The sequence below is a fragment of the Phragmites australis genome, chromosome 12 (genome assembly GCF_958298935.1).
Source record: "Phragmites australis chromosome 12, lpPhrAust1.1, whole genome shotgun sequence".
NCBI lineage: Eukaryota > Viridiplantae > Streptophyta > Magnoliopsida > Poales > Poaceae > Phragmites > Phragmites australis.
Window position 1 is genome coordinate 24837070 of NC_084932.1, and position 13377 is coordinate 24850446.

The window sequence follows — 13377 nt, forward strand, 5'->3', positions numbered from 1 at the left end:
TCGCCACATAAAGATAGTAATTTGATGGAAGAAACCTTTGCTCCAAAGTAAAGATCGCCGGAAAAAGAAGTTCTTCAAGTTTATGATCTAGTGGCAAGGAAATTCCAGACCCACTTGTATACATCCTAATGTTGACACGTGTACTCTATCTTGCGATCTTGACAATCGATAAATCTCTCCCACTCCCGATCTCTCAAACCACCTTGCCACTGGCACCGACATCCCCTTCACTTGACTTAGTAAACACATCGTCTTCATCCTTCCTTATATGCTTTGCTTGACTTCCATGTGCATAGCTAGAATTACCCTTGACTCCGTTCGACCCCTCGATCGTCTGGTACCAAGCACCTCGCTTGGCCCCGATCATCCTGTCGTCGGCAGCCAAGTTGCATCCATCATATGCACATCATGAGACAAGCACACACATATCTCCAAACCTTTTCTAGTTAGTTCCAAATCAAAATCCTCAATTAAAGAACATCTCAGAAAAATCATGAACGTCGGATAATCCAGTGTTCACAGCTTCTAAGCACCGGACCATCCAGCGTGTACTTCTTCTCTGGACCAACCATCTTGCAACTTCTCTGCAAGAAATACTTCGGCGAAGCATCCGATGTTCATCCCTTTGAACACTGGACCATTTGACGAGTACAAATCCACCAGAGCTAGTTTGCAACATCTCTACAAGAAAAGTGTTAGAATCTAAGTCATCGAAAAACAGGGAAGGCCTTCGGTGAAGAGGAAAAGCCAAAGGCTTCGACATGGTTGGAATTTTAGAAATGATAATGGGTATCCTTATTAAAGATTTTGTTTCCTTTATGAGGTAAAAAGAAAATTAATGCCAGCTCTGACCGAAATCTTTGGAGACGATTCCGTATTACAATTTGGTGGAGGAACTTTAGGACACCCTTGGGGGAATGCACCTGGTGCACCTCAGAGTCATGAAAAATTCGGTAAATCTCATTTTGGAAAACAGAAATTTAATTAAAAGCGGTATCCAAGCCGTGCGACACGTAACCGAGGGGTGAAATAATCTTAATTCCTTCATCACCTCAGTTACAGTGCTAGCCTATTTATAGCCCGAACTCAACCACTCCACGCTATGATTTACAGCTTCACCCCCCTAACTGCCACATTTCTGGCATATTCAGGGGCATTTTGGTACCATCAAGTACATCTGCACATTTACAATTATACCCTAAACAGCTACACGTGCTTCGACGACCTCAGGGCACCTTCGACCAGCCTTGGCGCTACGCCCCGAATCACCCTTCGGTCTCCATCCAAAGGTCCGCTAGAGTCTTCGCCTATGCTGATTCCTGGCGCCGCGGGTCGACCTTTGGTCTCCGACCGAAGGCCCGCCAGAGCCTTCGCCAATGCTGATTGTTGGCACCGCAGGTTGACCTTTGGCCTCCGACCGAAGGCCTGCCCGAGCCTTCGCTGCCCTTCCTGAAACACAATTGCAATATTCATCAGTGTTCAGCCATCGGCGGACTTCGACTCTCCATCCGAAAGGGTACGAGAGATCATCCCCCAACAGTAGCCCCCTACAGGTAAGGTTCATCTTTGAAGGGCCAAGCCTGTAAATCGGATGATATATCTCAACACCGTCCCCTTCGGCCTGTCGAAGGACCCTGGGGGCTCGTTTAACCTTTTAGCAAACAACACCCTCATGTTGTTCCTTATTATTATTATTATTATTATTATTATTATTATTATTATTATTATTATTATTATTATTATTATTTATTTATTTATTTTTATTTTGTGTTGATATGACCACTCTGCCCCCACACAACACTCGGCTCGATGACGTTAAATGTCTTCGCTTCATGCTGAACCGTCTTTTACGGTTACGGTTCGACTTCCGACGCGTCTCGTTTTAACAGCCACTACCCCTACTTTTTACCGCTATAAATATGCTCCATGCGGCGGCTCGATTTTTATCGCTTGAACTCGCTGAAGCTGCAAGTCTCGTATGAAGTCTCTCGCAGTCACCTTTCTTTTCGAAGCCTAGCGTGAATGGCTCCGAAAGGCAAGGCAAACCATCCGAAGACCTATTAGATTGGACAATCTAAGGTTGACGACGAAGTCCTGGTTAGACTGGTAAGAGAGGGTTTGATTAGTGATGTCTCGAAGGTTGGACTCCCGAGGGGCCAAGAGACTCCAGAGCCCGAAGATGATGAAGCCATCATCTTCGTCGACTACTTCCGAGTGGGGCTTCGCTTTCCATGCGATGAGATGGTGATGAAGGTTCTGAAATTGTTTGAAGTCTACCTGCACCAGCTAACGCCGAACGCCATTGTTCGGCTCGGCCTTTACGCCTGGGCGGCCCATTCCGAAGGAGTGAAGGCGTCAGTCAGGGCCTTCGCCGCAGCCCACAGGCTTCATCACCAGCCAAAATCGGTCTTCACAAGAAGTGTGCAAAGCGAAGCCTACTATGGTTGCTTGAACTTTACTTATCGCGCTAGCCTAGCCACGCCAGTTGTGGTGTACAAAAATAAATGGCCGAAGGACTGGACACAATGGTTGTTCTACCACAAGGTGGACCGAGAGGAGTTTCTCGTTTCCAGGTGCGAAGAAGTGAAAGGGAACCGCGCCCCCGATGCACAGCTGAAGGCCTCTCAAAGGGTGGCACTTGAGGCCTTCGCCAGGTGCGCGAAGCATTTGACAACGCGCGATCTCATAGAAGAGTTTGTGGCATCCAGGGTATGGCCCCTTAGCCGAGACTGGACCATCCCGAAATTCGGTGACAAAGGGCTGGAGGGACTCTGCCGCCCTCATCCTGTTTTCCGAGGTTTCACATGTATTACCTTTTATCACGTTCCTAACTGCACCTCGGTTGTCATTTGCTTACATTGCTTGCTTTGTGGCAGACCTAACGATAGCCAAAGTGGAAGCTAAGGCCATGCTGCTACTCGGGAAATTTACCTAGGGCAAAGCCCAGCTCTGCGCTAACCAAGGGCTTGGTCGGTGGCTTAACTGGATTTTTGAGTTATGAGGTCTTTCCTATAAGGACAGACTAAAGGTGACCGCACCTTTACCGGGTCAGGGCGGAGAGGGCTCCCTGACCTCCGATGCTGACAGAGAACCTACCGCGGGCAGCTAGAGGAAGCGGAGAATCGCAAACCCTTTGCCGCAAGGGGGTAAAAAGAAGAAAGCACTTGCCTTGAGGAAGAGACCTCGCGAAGTGACCGCTGAGCCAGCGATGGGGGAAGCTGAGGCCGAAGGAGCAGAGAATGTTGAAGTTGGAGCTGAATTGTCGTCTACCTCTTCGTCTTCGAGTTCCTCCTCTAAGGATAAGGCGTTCGAAGGCCATAGAGCCACAGAGATTGAAGAGGAGAATGCTTCGCCGCCCATGCCTCGCTGTGGAAAAAAGGGGCTTATGAGTCATAGCGGCTTACTTGACGCGAAGGCTATTGACGACGAAGCTTTCAATATTTCTTCATTTGAGTCAAGCTTGGGGGAGGTCAATGATGCAACGAAGATATTTAGAACCTTCGTTCTACCCGAGCTTGAGATTTCTCTCGCATGAAAGCCCACTTTGCTGAGCTCATCGACGCCTCCGACGTGGCAATTGTGAAGGTATATATATATTGTCCTGCAGCTTTTCCTCGCTTATTCGTTCTCATACCTGCGCGCTATCGCAGGCTATGCTTATTTCGCACGCACAGTGCAAGCAGGCGGAGCATTTCGAGGCCCACACGAAAAATGTAGAGGCGCAAAGGGATCTGTTTTAGGTCCAGGCGAAGAAGGCCGAGGCCCAAAAATGGGAGTTCACGCAACTAGTGAAGGAGGTTGATCTACGCTTGTGGCAGCCTGAAGAGGAATTGAGCTCCCTTCGCTCGGGCAAACAGAGCGCGGAAGAAGAAGTCGCCTTCCTTCGTCACAATCTGACGATGTCCGAAGCTCAGGTCTCGGAATTGTAGGCCCTCTGCAACGCTAAAAGAGCTAAAGCGCAATGGTTGCACAAAGAACTGGAAGAGGCAAAGGTGCTATCTGAAGAAACCCTCGTTATGCTAGAAGAGCTTGAACTGAAGGTCGTTGCAGCCTACGAAGCGATTAGCCATACGTTCAATGGGATCGGTGCTTCGGCCACGCCTCCCTCTCTTAATCTTGCCGGGGTGGGTGGCCTTGTTGGTTGGATCTGCAAAACCAGCGGCAACCTTTTGCCCGCGGCCCAGCTGTACGATGACTTCTACGCTATGGTCTCGGCCAGGAGTTTAGTCCAATCAATTGAGATGACTGGCTGTGACCATCACATTGCGCTTCAAAACCAACCTTCTGCTACCCATCGGACATGTCAACTTCAGTTGTGTCAAGGGCATCGAAGGCCACTGCGCGGTCATTCACCACCAACTACTGGGTAAACATGGCTGTGAGCTCACCCTCCGGGAGGCGGAGATCAATCGTCAGCGTGTACGTTTTTTAAAATCGGGATTTCCGTCGTTTGCGCATTCATTGACCCTTTTTGCTGTAGGCGAAAGCGAAGGATGACCCTTCCACTAAAGCGACGACCACGCGGCCGAAGAACCTGAGAAGGTGTGAAGAAAGAGCAAAGCGTCGTTTTGGGTATTGAACATTTTGTTATCGATTGAAATATTCTGTAATATATACAATTTTATTTGTTGTTAAATGTTTTGACTATCTTCACTCCCTGCGCAGGTCCTCCCCTCGGACACTGTGCAGGTAGTCGAAGATGCTATTCCCGTCACTATGATGTGGGACAATTTTTTCATGTCTTGGTCTTGGTGGGATTCCTTCCATCGACACCACCCAGCTATTGATTTAGAGAGGTACTGGAGAGCGAATTGTAGGTCCTATGACGTGATGAATGCCAACTCCAAAGCATTCTGGATGTCTTTTAGCCCTTCAGTTTTAGAGACCCGTAGGGCTGAGCGTGAGTCCCGCTGGATTGCGCGTAGAGACATTGAACCTCCGCATATTCTCATCGACCTGAAGCTTGAGCCGGAAGACGATAACCGTGGGTTCCTGGCCCGCCAGTTTCAATTTTGTTACTGCCGAGGGCCTTCTTTGCAAATAGTGCGACATATCGAAGGCAGGAGCACTTCGCCTGCATCTTCGTCCACCGCTTCTTCATCTACCTACATTGGATCCCCATTGGATCCAGCGCTGCCTTTTCATGCCAGTCAAGGTATAGCCTTTCAATTTCGCTTTAGCCGATGGTATAAGGATTTTGTTGATCCCGATGTTAATGATTTTGCGGAATAAAGAATGTTGAAATGATTATTATGTACGGTTATTATATATTGAGTTTATCGAGTCAGTCCTTCATCGATTTGGACCTTCGGCAGCACCGCACGCGAAGTGTGATCTAGAGAATACCGTCCCCCCGATTTTGAAGCTGTAGGGACATTTGGCAGCAACGCACGTGAAGCATCATATGGAGAACACCGTCCCCCCAGACTTTGAAGCCGTAGGGACCTTCGGCAGCAACGCAAGCGAAGCATCATTTGGAGAACGCCGTCCCCCCCCCCCCCCCCGACTTTGAAGCCTTAGGGACCTTCGGCAGCAATGCAAGCGAAGCATCATTTTTTGACGCGGCCTCGATCATTTAATCGCTAACTTTGCCCTCAATGGCCTGGTAGTGCATCTCTCTTTGTTTAGCCTTGTAATTGCTATAAATCATAAATGCTATTGCGCATTTCATAGCGATGGCTATCCAGGCTTCGACTTTTATTTTGTCAAATTTTCATATTTTTTCTGTAGACTTCCCATGTTTTGGGATTAACGTTGTGCTTCTTTGTTCGGTTTCCCTTTTTTGTTGTTTTTGTTTTTGTTTTTTTGTTTCCGAAGGTATCTTGTGCCTTCGGCGTGGGGGTAGGCACTCGTAGCCCCTACTTTCGAGAGATGTCCTGCCTTCTAAGGTTGAGGATTTTTTTTTGAACGTATCTTTCACCTTTGGTGCGGGGGCGGGCATTTTTAGCCCCCGACTTTTAGCGGAGATGTGCACCGCCTTTTGAGGTCAAGCAGCACTTCGGCTTTTTCTTCCGAAGGTATGTTTCGCCTTCGGTACGAGGGCAGGCACTTTTAGCCCCCAACTTTTAGCCGAGAGGTGCTCCGCTGAAAGCATCTAGGCCCCTAAATTGTGTTTTGGTAATTAATGACAATATATCTTTGTGGACTAACTTGATTAATTGAGTTGTAAAAAGGTTAGTCACGAAGATGTTGCGGAGCTAGAAAAGTGCATGAGTGGAAGGCATGAAAAGGGTAGCTCAAGGCAAAGGTATTTTTGTATGGCATTTTATTTTTGCCGGTCAAAGGTGTCTAGAGAATAAAATGACCGGATTGATTGGATAAATGTCGTACTATAAAGAGGGGTTGGTGTATGTTTACTTGAGGTCTCTATAGTGCCAATTTGCTCAAACTTGCATTCATATAGAGATAAAAAAAAATCTTAGCTTCTGAGAACCCCATGAGAAGGCTGCCCCAGGGTTTTTGGTTGTTGGCGGTCTGACCGGGCCTCCAGCCGGTCTGACCACTGTATAGCGATGACAGCATTTCCTACTTGGCGGTCTGACCGGCCGAGTAGCTCGGTTCAACTATCCTGGCGTAGAAGGTTTTGGGCTGTGACGGTCCGACCAAACTGGTCTGTGGTCTGACCGTGATGGTCTGTGGTCCGACCGAGAGGGTCTGTGGTCCGACCGCCATCCTGTGCCCAAAGTCAAAATAGCCATTGGAAAGATGGCGGTCTGACCGGCAGGTTGCCTGCAGTCAGACCGCCAGAGTTGCTCGTGTGTCAGAACCATAGTAACGGTTGAATTTAATGTGAAGGCTATAAATATGAGGTTGGCTGGTCCTTATGAGCTCTCTCTTGCACTCTAGCCATTCAATACACATACTTGGAGCTCTTGACTTCCTCCTCTCCCTCTCTTGACTTAGTGTTGCATCTTTGAGAGGTTTGAGAGAATCTAGTGCATAATTTCAAGAGTTTGAGCAATTAGGCACAAGTGATTCTTCAAGCAAGCGGTATCGACTTTTTACTCTTGGAGGTTGCCACCTCCTAGACGGCTTGGAAGTTGTGGCACTGTCGAGCTCTTCAAGGAGATTGTGAAGAAGCCGCGGTGGTGGTTGTGAGAGGCTTGAGCACGCCTTGCTGGAGCAGCAAAGTGCATCACTAGTGGAATCGAGGTTTGAGTAGTTCTTGTCAATTCCGGCTTAAGATCAAGTTGCTCGGTGTGAGTCCTTTCTCCTTGGAGAATTGAATACTTGATAGAGAAGCGGATTGTAGCTTGAACTCACCTCAATATGGATTAGGGGTGATCGGCAAATCACCGATACCACGGGAAAAATCCTTTGTGTCTCCTTAAGCATTTACTTTATTGTTGAGCTATTTATCTTTCATGCAATTTACTTCAAGCAATTTATATTCCTAGTCTTTAAGTTGTTGCATGTCACCCTAGTTTGCAAACCTTCGACATAGCTCTTAGTTGTCTCTTTTATTGCTAGTGATCATAAGTTTAATTTTGTAAGTTTTCTTGATCACGTGACAATTAGTTTTAAAACCGTCTATTCACCCCCCCCCTCTAGTCGGTATCCTTGATCCTTCATCCGCCTTCTTTGAGGCCAAGCAGCACTTTGGCTTTTTCTTCCGAAGGTATGTTTCTCCTTCGGTGCGGGGGTAGGCACTCTTAGCCCCAGACTTTTAGCCGAGAGGTTGCACCTTCTGAGGTCGAGCAGCACTTCGGCTTTTTCTTCCAAAGGTATGTTTCTCCTTCGGTGCAGGGGCAAACACTCTTAGCCCCCAACTTTTAGCCGAGAGGTGTGCCGCCTTCTTTTAGGTCGAGCAGCACTTCGGCTTTTTCTTCCGAAGGTATGTTTCTCCTTCGATGCGGGGGCAGGCACTCTTAGCCCCCAACTTTTAGCCGAGAGGTACGCCGCCTTCTTTGAGGTCGAGCAGCACTTCGGCTTTTTCTTCCAAAGGTATGTTTCTCCTTCGGTGTGGAGGCAGGCACTCTTAGCCCCCGACTTTTATCCAAGAGGTGCGCCGCCTTCTGAGGTCAAACAACACTTTGGCTTTTTCTTCGGAAGGTATGTTTCTCCTTCGGTGCGGGGGCACGCACTCTTAGCCCCTGACTTTTAGTCGAGAGGTGCGCCGCCTTCTTTGAGGTCAAGCAGCACTTTGACTTTTTCTTTCTTTTCTTTTTTTAAAGCATTACAGACATTCGTGTGCAACTAAATCATAATTACTTTGCCATAAAGGTGAAGAAGCTGCGGAAAAAAATTCTTTAAAATATTTACAATTTCGAAGCAACCCATGATCAAAGTTTCACTGTGGGTTTGCGCCCGTCTAAAGTTGAAGGGTAAGATGTCTTTGACATTCCATACCATGACTTTTATGGTGAGTTCTTGGCGCGCCTCTTGTCGATTGGTGTGCTTCCTTTTTTCGAAGGCATGCAACACTTCGACGATGAATTATGCATACTCAACAAAAGTACACGCTTTCTAGGGGGTAATTCCATATATATTAGAGGGTTTACAAAGGTCGCTGCCTCGTTAAAAACCTCATGCCCTGACGAAGGGTTCCCCCTGTGAGGAAAAGAGTACAACACCCGTACATTGTTTTGATTAAATTAAAAGAAAACAAAATTATGTAAATGCTGCATTGATTCGTGTGCTTCGCCCATCGATGCGAAGACATCTTCCTTGGTTACTACACATAGAACTTGCGAAGGTTATCGGCATTCCAATTATGCGGAAGCTCATCCCCTTCGACATTAGCCAAGCGATAAGGTCCCGGCCTTAATGACCTCTTCACCAAGAAAGGTCTGTCCCACCTACTCTGCAACTTTCCCACAACGGAAGTATTGGTGAGTCTTCGTAGTACCAAATCTCTAAGGGCAAACTCCTTTGGGGACACTTTCTTATCTCTCCATCTTCTAGTCTCCTCCTGATATCTGGTCAAGTTTTCGACGGCCTGTATTCTCATTTCCTCCAGCGCCTATTTTGATGTCAATTCTTCGCTTTGGGCTGATTCATTCATGACTCAAAATGATCTATTTTTACATTCCTCCAGAGTCATTGCCTCTTCGCCGAAGAGCAAACAAAATGGTGTGAATCCTGTCGGTCTTGTTACCGTTGTTCCTATGGACCATAAGACCTTCGGTAGCTCTTCCACCCACTTTCCTTTTGGCAGGCCTTGCAGACGTCTTGCGACACCACCAAAGACGATGTCATTTGCCCTTTCCACAGCTTCATTTGACTATGGGTGATACACTGATGCGAAGTGGACTTTGATTCCCAGGTCTTCGCAGAATTGTGTGAACCCTTTGCTATCAAATTGCATGCCGTTATCAACAGTCACTTCGTGTGGAAATCCGAAGCGGTAGATGATGTTCTGCCACAAGAATTTTTGGATATTTCTTGACGTTATATTCACCAGCGGCATTGCCTCCACCCACTTGGAGAAGTAGTCTACTGTGACGATACCGTAACGCAAGTTTCCTGGGGTAGCTGGTAACTATCCGACAATGTCAATTCCCCACCGCGTTAATGGCCAGATCAGTGGTATGAGCTGTGTCTTTGTTGAAGGCTTGTTTGAAGCATTTGCCAAGTACTGGCACTGCATACAACTTCGGACTACACACTCCACATCATAGACCGCCTTTGACCAAAAGAATCCTTGCCTGAATGCATTTTCGATGAGCGCTCGAGTGCCTATATGTGAGCCACATAGTCCTTCATGTATTTCTCTTAGCATGATTTGGACCTCTGCTTGAGATATGCATTGCAACATCGGTGCACAGACTCCCATCTTGTACAAGTCGGCTCCCACAATTTTGTAGTTTCTGGCTCTCTGCGTCATGCGCTTCGCCTCGACATTATCTTCGGGCTCATAGTAGCCGCAAAGATAAGCCATTATGGGAGAGCGCCAAACTTCGCTCTTGATTATAGCGACTGAGTGTGCCTTCTACAAAGAGGCCACGACAGATGGCACCTTCAATTTCTGATAAAACACATCCGGCGGTATTGGCAGATTTTGCGCCGCGGCCTTTGCGAGGTCATCAGCCTCAAAGTTGTCATTTCTTGATATGCTCTTGACTGTAAATCCCAGGAAATACTTTTCCATGCTTCGTACCGCTACCATGTATTTGACTAGTTCTGGCTCCTTCATCTGAAATGTCTTGTCAATTTGGCTTGCTATCACTTCAGAGTCTGTCTTGACCAAGACCCTTCGGGCTCCCAACGCTCGTGCCTTACGAAGGCCAAGGAGAACTGCTTCGTACTCCGCAACATTGTTTGTTGATCAAAACTCGAGCCTGGCGGCGTATCGCAACTCCACTCTTTAAGGCGAAGACACCACTGCTGCCACACCAGCACCCGAAGCCCCCCAGGCTCCGTCACAATATGCGATCTAAACCGGGTCTAACGATACTTCTTCTAGAGCTTCGGCCTGTGGCGTCAAATCTGCCACAAACTCCGCTAATGCCTAAGATTTCATCGCTGTTTTTGCGACTAAAACTATCATGAATGGTGTGATCTCTGCAACCCATTTTGCAATCCTCCCTATAGCTTCACGATTTTGAAACATGTCACAAAGGGGTAAGGAGGTGGGCACTGTAATCCTGTGAGCCGTAAAGTAATGGCGAAGCTTTCGCGATGCCATTACTAGCACATATGCCACCTTTTCCATTTCAGAGTAGAACCTCTTCGGTCCTGCCAAAGCCTCCGATACATAGTATACCGAAAATTGTTACAACTTGTTATTTTCTTGCCTTTCTTACACGAGTACGGCACTTACTGCCGAAGGGGATGCTGCTATGTATAGCAACAACTCAACCTCAGGATCGGGGCTGGACAAGGCCGTGAGCTTCGTTAGATGTTTCTTCAACTTGTCAAAGGCTTCCTACTGCTCCATCCCCCATTTGAACAGGTCAGAGCCTTTTAGCATTTTGAAGAAAGGTAGGCTTCACTCGGCTGATTTTGCGATGAACCGGTTTAGGGCTGCCAACCTACCTATCAGGCGCTGTGCTTGTTTCCTACTCTGCAGGGTCTCATGTCAATTATTTCTTTAATTTTTTGAGGTTCTACCTTGATGCCCCTTTTCGAGACCAAGAAGCCCAGCAACCTTCCAGACTGCACCCCAAACGCGCATTTTTCAGGGTTCAGCTTTAGGCCTACACTTTGCAGGTTTTCAAAAGTTTCTCGAAGGTCTTCGAGATGTTTGTACTTTCTGATGCTTTTGACCACTATGTCATCGACGTATGCCAAGACATTTTGTCCTAGCTGTGAATTCAGCACTGTTTGTACCAACCTGGCGAAGGTGGCGCCAGCATTCCGAAGGCCAAAGGCCATCCTTACAAAGCAATATATGCCGAAGGAGGTTCCGAAACTTGTTTTTTTCTCGTCCTCCTTCGCCATCCAAACCTGGTGATACCCAAAGTATGCATCCAAAAAACTCAACATCTCATAGCCAGCAGCGGAGTCCCCCAGCTGATCAATTCATGGCAGTGGAAAGTCGTCCTTCGGACAAGCTCTGTTTAGGTCTGTGAAATCTACACACATCCTCCACTTGCCATTACTTTTATTGACTAGCACCGGGTTAGCCAGCCACTCTGAATGTAATACTTCGCGCACCACGTCGGCGTCAAGCAACTTCTGCACTTCAGCTTTAGCTGCCTCTTCCCCCTCTTTTGAGGCCTTCCAAAGCTTTTGCTTCTTGGGCTTTGCATTTGGATCTACATTTAGAGTGTGTTGAATGATTTCTCTGCTGACTCTTTGCAAATCCTTCGGAGACCAAGCGAAGATATCTTCGTTGTTGCGAAGGAACAATATCAACCTTCACTGAGCTTCTTCTGTGATTTCTGCCCCGATGATGACTTTTTTGTCTGGCATGTCTGGACACAGTGGCACTTTCTTGGTTTGTCCTTCTGGTCCAGCCTTCACCATTTTATGTACCTTCGGTTGCTCTTCACATTCTTCATGATCCATCGAAGGTCCAGCCACTACATGGACATTTCACCGGCCTGGAGTATTTCCCACTTCAATCCTGCGGGCCACTGTTGATCTCCGAGCACCGTTATGACACCTCTGGGACCAGACATCTTCATGCACAAATATGCATGGTGCAGTATTGCTCCAAATGTATTCAGGACTCCCACGTCCGAATATTGTATTGTAGGGATAGTTGATATCAACCACATCAAAGGTGATATCCTCCATTCGAAAGCTTGACCTCTCGCCAAATGACACCGGGATTGCTATCTTTCCCAAAGCATTGATTGCTTTTCCCCCAAAGCCTAGTAGCGGGGACCCAGCCTGGTGAAGGTCACTTCGCTGCAAACCCATCCTATCGAAAGCATTGGCGAAGATGATATTTTCTGAGCTGCCGCCATCTATCAGGATTCTGTGCACTTCATTTCCTGAAATGTTTGCAGTGACAACGAAGGCGTCCGTATGTGGGTAATCTAGAACCCTCATGTCCTCCTGTGAGAAGGTAATGGGCACATCGGACCATCTTGAATGGACATAAGTTGGCCCTATGCCAACGTGGTTAACCCTTCGCACATATTCTTTTCACTGCCTCTTCGATTCTGTTTCCTGATTGGATCCCCCAGAGATTGCCAACACAACATTGTATCCACGGTTTACTATGCTCACCGATCTGCTGGTTTCTGGGGGGGGGGGGCTTCGATTGCTGGTCTTGGAGGAGGCGGTGGGAGCTCCCCTTGGAAAGTCAACTGACCAGCAGTCTGGTCCGGCGGAGCCGAAGGTACAGGAACATATTGGTGTGTTGGCGCAGCCATTGGTCTCCACTGGTTACCGAATGTTGTGTTTGGGTTGCGGGTCTGATTGGTTTCCCACACCTCACCCTGTCTGAAATGTGTGGCATGATGCACAATTCTCGCATGATCGAAGGATTGTTTCGCTAAGCTTTCTTTCATGGCCATGACCTATGGGCACTGTTTAGTCCTATGACTAGCACCTTCACCATGTAACTCACAGTACAATGTGGCCGGGTCCTGCGAAGCCTGTCCTCCTCGGACTCTAACACTCCGGCCTCCTCAAGTAGCCCCGCCTTGTGCTTCGCTGAACTCCTGGGCGACTTCGACTGGTCCAGAGTGTATCTGGTTGACTTTTTTTTGCTTCGATGTGTACTCAAATGATTCGCCTTTTTGACATGCTTCGGTCTGCCTTTGGAGTGTCCAACGTTTGCCTCTCTGGTTGATGCATTTGTCTTTAGCGTTTTTTATGTTGCCATCTCACTCTTCCTCCGAAGGTGGTCCAACTCGGACCTTGCGTACCCTTCCATCTTATTGAAGAGCTCATGTACACTTTCTGGCCTCTTGCGTGTAAGCTTTCCTGCTAAAAGCCCTCCTCCGATGCCCTGTATAGTAGCATCAATGATGGTGTCTT